Raw genomic sequence first — 12,844 nt, forward strand, 5'->3', positions numbered from 1 at the left:
TGTCTCTCAAGGGCATCATCTGCAAACTTTAAGGTGCACTTGATTCTGCTGTCTGCCATTGAAGGTATTAAACAGTACTGGTCCCGATACACGGACCCTTAAGGACACCATCAAGACATTGAGCCTTTGGCTGCTACTCTCTGGATGTGACCACCCAACCAATTTCTCATCCACTGAACAGGCCACCTATCAAATCCAGATCTCTTCAATTTAGAGAAGTGTGTTGTTGGGGCAGCTGCGTCCAGGGCCTTACAGAAGTCCAGATAGATGACATCCATAGCACTTCCCTTGTCTGCTTATGTAGTCAGTCTGTTGTAAAGACCAGTGAGTTTGTCAGGCAGAACTTGTACTTGGTAGAAGCATGCTGGCTGTCTTCCTGTCATCCCCGTTCCTTGGCATGGCTTCTAGGAGGGTCTGTTCCATGATCTTCCCAGGCACCAAGGTGAGGCTGACAGGTCAGTAGTTCCCAGGATCATCCTTTCTATCCTTTTCTAAAAATGAATGCAATGTTTCCCTGACTGCCATGACTTTTCAAATATCATGGAGGGTGGCTTGGCAACTACATCAGCAAATTCCCTCAGGGCTCTGGAATGCATCTTGTCAGGTCCCATGGATTTAAGTACGTTCAGGTTCCTCGGGTGGTCATGAACTTGGTGTCTTACAGTTGGAGGGACTTTGCTCCCTCTGTACCTACCTTGCAGTCCAACTCAAGAGGAGTGGGAGGAGAGGTTGCCAGAGGAGATAAGACTGGGGCAGAAGAGTTGAGTACTTCAGCCTTCTGCTTGTCTGTTGTAGCCAGTTTCCCAGTCATGTTCATTGGCAGAGGTACACTTTCTTTGACCTTCCTTTTCTGGGTGAACCCGTAGAAGCACTTATTATTCTTTGCATCCCTTACAAAGCTCCAAGTGCACCTTGTCCTTCCTGACCCCATCCCTTCACAAGCAGGCAGTGTCCCTATACTCTTCCTTGGATACCTGTCCCTGCTTCTACTGCCTGTGCATTTCCTTCTTGCCCTTTATCTTGACCAGCAGGTCTTGAGTCAGCCATACTGACCTCTTGCCTTCCTTTTGTGACTTCTTACACCTGGGGATCAAGAGCTCTTCAGCTTTGTGTATATTGTCTCTGCCAGCTCTTTTTTGCCCCCTTGTCCTTGAGGGCAGTTTCCCAGGATGTCCTATTGACTCTTTGAAAAGCTGGAAGTTTGCTTCCCTAAAATTTAGGGCCCTGACTTGACTCTTTGCCTGACCCCTATCCCTCAGAACTGCATCGGTGCCTGGTCACTGCAGCCCAGGCTGCCTCCAATCTTGACATCGCCAACTAGCTAACTTATGTTGGTAAACATCAGGTCCGGTATCACATTCCTTATGATAGGTCTATCTATTACCTGGCTTAAGAAGTTATCCTCAACATGTTCCATGAATCCTTTGGCTTGCTTACAGTTTGCCATGCTACGTTTCCAGCAGTTGTCAGGTGGTTAAAGCCCCTCAGCAAGATGAGAGCTGGTGAGCACAATTCCTTATGTAGCTGGAGTAAGAAGTCTTTGTCAATAGGCTCTCCTTGATCAGGTGGCCTGTAGTAGACACCAACCACAAGGTTCCCTTCATTGCCTCAGTCTGATTCTTATGCATAAGCTTTCAACCTTCTTGTGGCTGTTTTTCAGAGACAGCTCTTCACAATCTGTGCAAGTACATTGGCCATGAAAGTGCCAAATTAAAAATAAAGTTGCTTGTCTGAATCTTAGAAGACCTAATGTGATACTCAACATCTATAGTAACATGTTAGATCATCCCATAATACACTTTTTACATGGCAAGTTTTAAAATGTCCCTCTAGTAAAGAAAATAGATGACTTTAGTTTGAAACATCAATAATCGCTTTTATCATTTTTCATTGGTATTCATCTGTGTAATTTCTGGCAACAATGTAGTAGAACTTCCTTTAACTGCAGCTTTTAGGGCTGCAGCTAGTGGTTGCAAATTGTGGTTATTTCACTCTCGTGTGTTTCTCAGTTAAGGGGTGTATTTTCTCCAAAATTGCTGATAAAGCATTGAGAGGCAGAGTGCATCAGATCTATTATTTAGATAATTTTGTCTGCCGAAGAAGAAAAAAAAATTGGATGCTGCAGATAATGTTCTATGATTCTATCCTTGGTGATGATGCATTTCCTGATTACAGTTAACATCACATCTGTGACGACCCTTGTTTTGGCTTGGAAGATTGCTCCCTATTTCTGTACCACTGTTCTCTATGTATACACTGAGACCAGTGTTTCAGGTGTGCTGATGGAAGCAGCAGCAAGGTATGGAAATCATCATCCTATGTTGCTGCTGGTGAAATTCTGTATCTCGTCAGAACTCAAAATAATATTTTTAAATAAAAGGAAAAATCATTTTGTAGTATGGGTACCTTTGAATGTAAGAATCTGAAGGCAGAGGATCATAATTTTTTTTTAATATTTCCTTTATATCTTGGGAATATTTTTTGTAGTCAAATGTGTTTTCCTTCATTTAGGTCACATAAGGAATTACAAACTGGGCGTTTCTGGATCCAGTATGCATCAAGTGTGACAATTTAAATTTTTATTGTAAATGGTGGGGTTTTTTGTGATAGAACTTGTGCAGCCATTTGAATTCTTTTTTTTTCTTGCAACAAAACAGAGAATTGTGACAAAAACCTCCCAGCATGTAACATTTACAATCCTTTCTGTATTTTTGTGACAAGATTAACAGAAATCTATAGCAAAGTGCCTCAAAGACATGGTAAGTCTCAGGCCTGTCTGTAGAGGCAGATCACCTCATAAATGCTTATCACTGTGTACACTGCATTTTAATAAGTGAATCTGGTTTGTACAAAGCCTAAAAACAGTGAGTTGCAGTTCTTCATTGCTCGTTAGTAAAGGAGGGCCCTTGCTTCTGGTCATTTTCTATTATAGCCCTAAATAGGCCACATTCTTTTCACTTTAACTGCTTTATGCTTTTTGAATAATAAAAGGCCTGCTGCCTGGCTGGTGATGTACAGGAGGAGTACTTCAGCCTGTTTTGGAAAGGACGAGAGTCTAGGAAGTGGGATGGGAAGCAAGTTACTAGTATGTTTACTCATTTGGTGTGAAAAATAGTCTCATAGAAGTTTATATTATGTGTCTATTATGCTTTGCAGCTTGCAGGAAAATGCATTAATTTCTGCTCAGTTTCATTTTCTCCTTTCACACCAGGAAAGAAGATAAAACTAGGTTTTGAGCCTGAATGGTTTCCTGTCATTTGTCAGGCATTAACCATTAACTAATGTACACTGGTCAGAATGGATCTCTAGTATTATTGTGAACGGCACACATTATTTGGGCTGTGATGGGGTATTTTGCATCAGCTCTGGCTTTTACTCTGTAGCTGCATTCTGTCGTTTCGTACATGCTGCATATTCCATCAAGCTAATAGAGCAGCTCTTTGATATGCATGACCTGCTCTGTAGTGTGACTGACTGATAACTGCAGCATTTTAAACCTAGCACTACATTACCAGACCCGCTGCCAAGCCCTTGGTTATATGTTGGAAATATTTTTTGCCACTGAAACTTTAGATGGATGGAAAGTAATTTTATAGATTCATTGCAAAATTGTATGATGCAAAATACTGGGATCCATCACAGCTAAGGTAATAACTACCAAACTTATAGGTGTGGAGATATGCGTTGATGCCAAAACCCTCAGGAAAATGTATTTCCCATAGTACAGTGTTGTTGAGCTTTGCTCTTTGCTAGAAAGAAATGCATCTAGCTGTGAGGTGACTTATTTTTATTCTTTTAAATACTCTTATACCTTAAAGTGAGGCAGTCAAGATGCAGTTTGGGGATGTAGAATGGCTATATTCCCAGTCTGTGCTGAAAATGTATGATTGTTTAGGAATTTCTGATGGGAACTCTCTCCATTTGGTGCCTTCTAAAGGAATAAGCCTCTTCAAGGGCATCTTTATGAGTCTCCATGACAAAGACTAGACTTGGCAGACCTGATTCAGTAATGCCTCTTAAGAGATCCAAACTATACTGAAAATGCATTGCTGCTTTGCAAGGACACCTCAAGCCAAGAAAGGTAGGGTCTTCTTCCTATCAAAGAAACTCTCTCTTTCCTCTGACACACTACCTCAGCTGAGATCCTCAGAGTCTGGGTTGCCTTAAATATAAAGGAAAGGGAATATCTAGAAATATATTCTGTGTAACGGAATACGTCTGTCTTTTCCCATCTGAAGTAACCAATCTGATACTTGAGGCATGCTTGTTTAGAAGGGCTTGTGAAGTTAAATGTAATAGTTACTGGTGAACCAAGGAAGAAAAAGGTGAAGGAAAGAAGTGTTTCATTATGGGAAGTATATAGAATGTGTTTCTCTCACTAAACTGTTTGTTTTCTGATATATGCAAGTATTTTAAGAAATAATTATGGTAGTTTCATTCTTCCAAGGAAACTAACTCCGACTTCTCCAAAGATCTTGAGGGCAATGTGTTGTCTCATTCTTTCAATTTCACTTACTTCATTGTCTCGGTTTATGTAGATAATTGATAAAACAAGAAAAGAATGACTGTATACAATATGAAAAGCTTACATTGATGCTCTGTGGTTAATCATGGGAGGTTCTAAATAAAATTTAGTGTTTACATAACTGAAGAAAAGGACCTGAGTAAGTGTCACATGAAACATGTTACACTAAGCAAAGCAAACGAGAGTTACCATGATTCACTATATTTTTTATGGTCACTATGTGGTGATTTCCTAGTAATCCTACATCAGCCTAAGCTGACCCTTACCTCTGTTCTCAGAAAAGGCAATCTTTTCTAAGGTCAAATAATGTATCAGAAGAACTTTTCTAGAAATAAAGTGGAGAAAAGAACATGGTATTATTGCACTGAGATCTGCAGGGAAAATTGGCAGTATGCTGAAGCAGGAGCACAAGGGTGACTCACTTGATTTCTGTATCACGGATTTTTTCTGTCCTTCACTCACTACGTTCTAATGTAAAATAGGTTCTGAAAGGCAGACTTACTAAATGGCTCATTGGTGCTGTACAGTGGTTTATAGTCACTGATAAAGGAAGGTGTAAATAAGTAAATGGCAGAGTAGGAGATTGCACAGAAATAGAAGTTATATACGTACGTGAAGAATTTACTTGTAGTAAATAAGGCATGCAGATTAAACCTTGACATACAGAAGATGAAATTCTTTGACTTACACATGCAACTGTGCTTCATTTGTTACTTTGGTAGATAATTGCATCTTGCACGTTTGAAGTGCAAAGGCCTTAAAGGCATGTGTAATGTAATATTCTTATAAGTAATACTCTCATCGTCCTATTAGGAAATGCCTGGAAATTCAGTACTGAAGTAAAAATACAAAGTGGAAGAGGAGTAGAGAATCTGCTGGAGATCATTAGAGGCAGGCATAATTTGCCTCTAATCACTATGTTCAAATCCAAATATTGGGTTTGACCTGCTTATTTTGGATGGCATGTTCTTGAATAGTATGTAGAATTATGTACTGACAATAAAATAATTCAATCCTATGTTCCTCATAAATAAAGGTTATTTTATAAGTAATGTCAAAGAATGACATTCAAAAGCAGTTTAGATGCTTTGACTTCCGAGTGTCCAGTGTCACATACTTGAAGTTTGTTTTACTTTCATGAGTGCAAAGTGCAGAGCTATATTTTTTGGATTTCTATTTCCTAATTTGTGCTACACAATGCATTTTGAACCTCCAGCCAATATTCCTCTCAATTTACTGCAAGACCACTTTTCTTGTTATATTTGTACTCAACTTCATGTTTTTTTTCATTACAAGCTCTTTGAATTTTAAGAGTTGCAGTGCAAAATAATTGTAGTAATTTGAGGAGTCTTAGTGTGTGAGACAATGACCTTCTCAACTGCCTCGTGGTGGCTGGGAAAATGAGCTGATTAATGAACCTACTTGAAAAATATTTTTATAGAACTTGTATGACCATGAAAGAAGTAGGATGCAAATCTCACTTCTTTAGACAATGTCTGCATATTTTTTCTTGTGAGAAGTAATTCAGTTTGTAGTCAGTTTCGAGGTGGCAGATGTTGTACAAATACAGAACAAAGATATGATCCCCTTCCCAAAGATTTCATAATCTTTGTATAAACAGGCAGCAGGTGGGTACAGCAGAGATGGGAAAATGGAACAATGAAGTGAGAACAGGGAGCATCGGCAGGATCAGAGCTCAAAAACTGCCTGTGCGTTGTTCAGGTTTTAGATGGATATCATGACAAATGGCTGTTTGAGAGATTTGGAAGAGCATAAAGACTTGTTCTGGAGAAACATCATTTACTGTGTTACTTATGCTGCAAAACCATTATTAACAATTCAAAGCAGAATTCAAATACTGGTTGAACATTGTTTCCTCTGGGAAAATATTTCTCTCACTTCTCTTTGGTGGTTTGAGGTAGAGTTTATGGAATAACCTACAAGATTAACCATCAGTCACTCAATTCTGTTAATTATTTAGATAGAATTGGAGAGTGCTTCTGATATAATAATGTAATTTGCAATTCTTATCTGCGGCTCTTTAGGGTTCATCTTTCTGAACTGTGGGGCCATATCTTATTATGATCTCTCATGCAAAGTGTGTGTTTCTGAATTAATACACAATCTAGTCAATGTATAATGGGATTAAAGACTATCACGTAACGTTCAGATGTCTAGTTATCGTGACTTAAATTTAGGCTTAATTACTTATAATTGCTTGTTGTGTTTTAATGCTGAATTTCTATGGCTCATTCTTGGAGATTTCATTCTTTTTCTTGTTGCATTTCCTCCTTTCTCTTCTCATTAGATCTCCTTTCCATTCCTTGCTGTCTTGAACTTTATTTTCCCTGTAAACACTAGCCATACCCTGCATTTCTAATGAGATAATGGAACACTCATAGCATTTACTTTAATTTATATTTCTAGCTAGGAAGATGTCTGTACCCTTTGCTAAGTATTTGTGACATCTTTAATAGTATATAGATATACAGTTTCCAAAATAGCTACACAGCTTGGTGGCAATGCCTTTCAGTGCTAATAGGACCATTCTAGCTTTGAATTTCCATGCTAATATATAAAAAAAAAAAACATGAAAAAGGAAAGATGTTCAAGGCAAAAAAGGAAATATTGTGCTTCTGCCTCAGAGTTTGATTGATGTATTTTTAAAGACTCATTTTTCCATGTCACGTAATCAGTGTCATCATTCAATACAGTTAAAGCTGCCTATTTCAAGACACTCAGCATTAAAGTCCTGGGACCATGGATTGTTGGAAGTTGAGAGAGTGTTCAGGAGGAGTATCACTGCATGTTTACTCCATTTTTATGCTTTTTCTGCATATATGTTGTTGGCTACTGTTGTAGAGAAGAGTTGACTAAATGAATTTTTATTCTGATCCATGGAGGCCGTTCTTATGTTAATGAGTTTTCATTGACAGGGGAAGAGAATTTACAGAGACGGAAACTTTCCTGCTCGATTTTAATTTGAGAGAATTAGGGTTATGCTCTCACTTCACTTACCAGTAGGTTTTTTTTTGCCAAATTTAATTACAAATTTATTAAATGAGGGGAAAATGGGGAAACTGAAGATTTCTTTGGGTTTAAAGCCTTACTCTAAGGCTTAAGGGATCTGGTGTTACTGGTGAGCGCTACAGTGCACTTGAGGAGTCCTAATGATTCCAACCTTCAGTATCTTATCTGTAAAATGTGCATAGTATTATTTCCTTCCTTACTTCTTTTTACTGAAAATTTCTCAGATACAGAGTTTATTTTATTAGCCATGGATTCAGCTGAAGCCTGGAAGCTGAGTTTTAATATAAGCATCTATAATGAAAGCAAAGTATTTCAGCTGCTTAGGGCAGACATCATAATTGATGTAAAGCAAAGGAGTCTAAGTGCGTGTTTTCAGTCCCATCCTTAACTTAAACTTCAGGTATTTTTATAAATATTGAACCATATGCTATAATTCTAATTCTAAGGAATGCTCTTCCTGTGAGAAAATCCATGTATCTAGATAAGCTCCATGGGAGTTTTATCTGCGTAAAGAGTTCACTAATTCCAAGCGGCCATTTCCCAAGAATAAGGGCTAAAGGTGTAAACAAAGGTTGCAGGACCAGGACTATTAAGTGAGACCTGCAGGTAAAATAGTCAGACTTTGTAGCTGAAATGGAGCAATAGATTTAATTCTGTGTTTTTGCACTTTTGCTACTGATTCAAAACTTTAATGTTTCTATAATGTAAGCTTTTGGTGCTGTTTATTAAACTTATGCTCACAGTCACTGCACAATCTAATTCTGGCAAGGTGGCAAATGCCCACAGACAGCAAGCAGTAAAGAATGAATAACTGCTTTTTACAAGTCTAACAGCTGTAAGAAAGAAATAAAAGCTAGTAAACCTCACTAAGCACCTGTTTACACACACTTTTAGCTCGTATAGGAGTGGCTTCGGTATTCTCACTGAACCCAGTGACAGGATTTTAAATGTATTTGCAGATTTGCACACAATTGGGTATATTTGGATCTGACATGTCATTAAATTATTTTCAGTGAGTGTAACTGCTGAACCACATTGCTGCCATGCTGTGACTACTAAGAGGTTTTCTGTTTGTTTTACAATAGATAAGACTTAAAGAGCGTGCCAGTCTGTACCAGCTCCTTGTCAATAAAACAAGAAAGCAAGCATATAATACCTTCTAAGGATTTTTTTTCAGGGTTTCATTAAATATTCTTGTCATGTTTATTCTGGTGGGCACATCTTATAATGTACTTACAGTGGTGATGACATGATATTTGTATTCTAGTCAGTACCTGCAATACACTCGGTTGCTTTAGTGCAGCTGAGAATGCTGTGGAGGAATTATCGGGGCAGTGGGCTGTTGGAAAACCTGGCTGGGGATGTGGCAGGAGAAAAAGATGCAGTCTACTAGGAAATTTGGTGCTGAGGTATTGTTGGAAAGAGCAGTGAAACAGTCTTAATAGAGCTGGGTTTTCTCTGTGCAACATAAGACAAACAACTGGAAAAATGAAAGTGAATTTCTTAGCTGAGAGACACTTCTTCTCAAGTTTCTCCAGCTTCCTCCTCCAGCAGCAGTGCCTCTTAAAGGAAGTGGAATGTTCCGAGGGTGGGAGATGTGAATGTGAAGACAGACTACTAATGTGGAAGAGGCTGTCAAGCTTCATAAATTTAAATATCTGCTCCCAGTTCTGTTTAACCTTCTCCATGTATGCATTTATAATAGCCACGCAGTGTACTCAAACAATGATTTTGACTCTCATGTTAGTCAAACATAAACACAATATCTTCTAGAAGAATTGTTTTTTTAATGGAAGGGTTCACTCATTGGATCTTTGTATTTGGAGTTATTAAAACTGAGTATAATGCTACAGTTTTTTCACAGGGCATAAACCTTTAACCTATAAAGGGCGAGGGATACATTATGTTCACACATCAAGGATGTGTAAGAATAGATTCTGGAAATACTGGATTAGATTTGCATGACCCACAGAATGCCTCATTTGGTTTTCAAAATGTATTAAACTTACAAGCTGTACTTATTTGGAGGGGAAAAAGCCCTGCACTCAAATCCTCTCCTGAAAGCAATGAATTTAATTCAGCAGGGGAACAAGAATCGGGGTTAAAGTTGTTCAACAAAAAATTACTTACCAGTTTTGCCTTCTGTAGTTTAAAATCCTGGTAATGGCAGTCTTCAGTACTGTGCTTGTAGTTCGTTCTTTTATTAGGCCAACAAGTATTCCTGCTTTCCCTGAAAATATCAAAAGGAAAAAAAAACAACTGTCATGTTTTGCTTCTGTTTTAATATGGTCACTGGGTTGAAAGTTAGATCATTAACTGAGCTCAATGGCATGGGGGGAAAAAGTCACTAGCCCTGACACAGTCTTCTGCATTTCAGTGGGAAGAGCTGTAGTGTGGTAATGTGTTGGTTCTCAGTGTTTTCAAAAGAAAAGTGAATTATTGTAAGAAATCATAGAATCACCAGGTTGGAAAGGACCCACTGGATCATCGAGTCCAACCATTCCTAACACTCCCTTAAACCATGTCCCTGAGCACTTCATCACCACTTCATTCAAGCACTTAAACACCTCCAGGGAAGGCGACTCGACCACCTCCCTGGGCAGCCTGTTCCAGTGCCCGATGACTCTTTCCATGAAGAATGTTTTTCTGATATCCAGACTGAACCTCCCCTGCCGGAGCTTCAGGCCATTCCCCCTTGTTCTGTCCTCTGTCACTTGGGAGAAGAGCCCAGCTCCCTCCTCTCCACAACCTCCTTTCAGGTAGTTGTAGAGAGCAATAAAGTCTCCCCTCAGCCTCCTCTTCTCCAGGCTAAACAACGCCACGTGTTCTGTGCCATTCATAAGCAGCTAAGGAAGAACATAAGAACTTTTGTTTTGCTATATTGACAGCTTCCTCAACTACTGTACTCTCAGGGAAAGTTGTTTTTTTTCTTTTTTTTAAAGATACTTGGGTATTGGAGCTTCTATGGGATTGGTCTTTTTTTCTTTCAGTGGGGTTTGTGTAACCAGCTACCTCTTACAAACTTGGGCCCAGGCACTTTTATGTTTCTTCATGTCTGAGTGTCTTTACAAATAGGGTATAAAATGTCTAGCTAGCTCTGTTCCCATCTTTAGGGTTTGTAAGAGCAGGAAGCTGCTGGAGTGCATGCTGAGGGAAACAGTTGTGGCTGTGTCATCACAGATGCCCTAGAGACCAGCTGAAAGCTTTCTGAAGTTGATGGAAAGAATCTCTTTAACCTTGTAAGCTTTTTATTTAGCCCATGAGCTTGTCAGGCCTGTAGCTGTCATTTTATTTTATGTTTGTACACTTCTGGGCACTGCAAGACTATTCTCCATTGATCTCTGGGTACTGTCACAGCAATACACAGTTAACTTAAAAATATATTTATTAACTGTTTTATGCATTATTTATCGTCTTTCATTTTGGTTGTGTTGCTGTCGTTTTGCTGTACTACTTGTGTGCTAAAAATGTAGAGGTACAGGCAGCAGAAATGTTCAGCTTTCCATTTCCACTTACGCTGAATTTTAGGTTTTGGAAAACATTTTTGAGGTCACAAGGTTGCAGTCTTGGAAATCCATGAAACCGTGATATTTTCTTTTACTACGTGCTTAAATTGAGGCAGACTTTGTAGTATATCTTGCTGCCTGCCAGTAGAACGGCATTTAGCTCTAAAAAATAGATGTATGTTGTGCGAATATCCTGGAAGCAGATACAGATCAGTCTCCGGGTTTGTGCAGAGACAGTTAGAGCTATGAGTGTCATGGCTTCTGGACACTGCTATAAGATGCATGTAAGTATTATCTTTGTTGTAAACAGTGTGCTACAGTGGGAATGACTGGTATTTAGAAAGCTGCTGTTCTGCTGCTGTGCTGCTCTGTAACAGGAGCGGAGCACTTCACCTCATGGTACCTCAGTTTCTCTGTTAGACGTAAGGACAAAAGCTGCTTTCCTCACAGACAACAGGAAGAGCTCTAGAGCTAAGTGCTGTTCAGTGGTTAGTAGGGACTCCTGAACTCCTCCATGTTTCAATGAACGCTTTGCAATGCTGAATGCTGGTCAGGCTATTTGCGGGAATGAAATAAAACAGCTGTGGGGGAAAGCAGAGTTTTGTACCTGTGCTGCTGAAGTCTTTGACAGCTTGCAGAGAACATCGGTGTCTGTTAAACTGTGTAGTAAGATAGGCAGAGAAGAATGAAAAGGTAAAGGGAGAAAAGCATAAGGCATGACCTCCAACAGTTTAATATGCAGAAGCTCACAGACTGCTCTGGTAGCAAATGCTGTTGGGGCCAGGATCTAAATGCTCAGTGTATTCCCGGGCTGCTTGGTAAAACAGCTGTCATCAAGCAGCTGATCTGAGCTGATGTGTGAGACTGTGGATGAAGATTTGACATTCTGCCAGATAGTAAAGGCCCTTTCATTGGTTCAGCTGCATCCTGACAATGCGATAAGGCTGTAAAGTCAATAAGCATTCAGACATGCACAATCCAAATCTCTTTGAAGTATTGAGGGCCAGGTCCTCCTCATAAGATGGTAAGACTTTCTGTCTGGATGAATTTTTGGCTGTCAGATCTTATTCATCTCATTGAGGCTATTGTGAACATCCACAATGTTGAAAACATCCATGTGCTGAACCATACATGACTAAGTAGGTAATGCAAGAGACTTGCACTTCACTGCTATGCTAAGTTTACAGTGCTTGGCATCTATTTGTAATTTGATTCTGAGATAATCCTTTATTATGCATAGCAAGAATGTGTCTAGAATAGCTTGAAAAAACAATGCCCAGAGTACTGGAAAACCTTGAAAGGTACCTCCAAATAACAGTTTGTTGGGCAAAGGAAGAGGAAGCTGGAACAGTTCCTCAAATGTCCCAAGAATGATGCAGTTCTAAATAGCTGGAGTTTCATGACCCTGGTGGTCTGCTAGCAGTACTTTTTGGATACCAGAGTTGGCAATAGTTAAACAGTCCAAATAGAATACCGCACTGAGGTATCTATACTGCTTCTAGGATGTAGAGACTTTTCTCCTGGTCTAATTTACTTTCCTACCTGTGGGAGTATTTCTATGGTACCAGGCAAGTAATGTCCTGTTCTGTGTTGATAATTACAATTCTAGATATCTTTCTCTTTGCAGTTGCCACATTAAATACTTGACTTCTGTGAACTGCTTTAAGCTCAGGGACTGAGCATTTTACATACTGTAAAACTGGACTCTCTAAACCAGACTTAAACAGACTCAATTGTCAAAAGCAGATGTCCTTGGATTCTCTAAATATGCTATGTTAAAAGT

The sequence above is a fragment of the Cuculus canorus genome, chromosome 8, assembly GCF_017976375.1.
Source record: "Cuculus canorus isolate bCucCan1 chromosome 8, bCucCan1.pri, whole genome shotgun sequence".
Taxonomy (NCBI): Eukaryota; Metazoa; Chordata; class Aves; order Cuculiformes; family Cuculidae; genus Cuculus; species Cuculus canorus.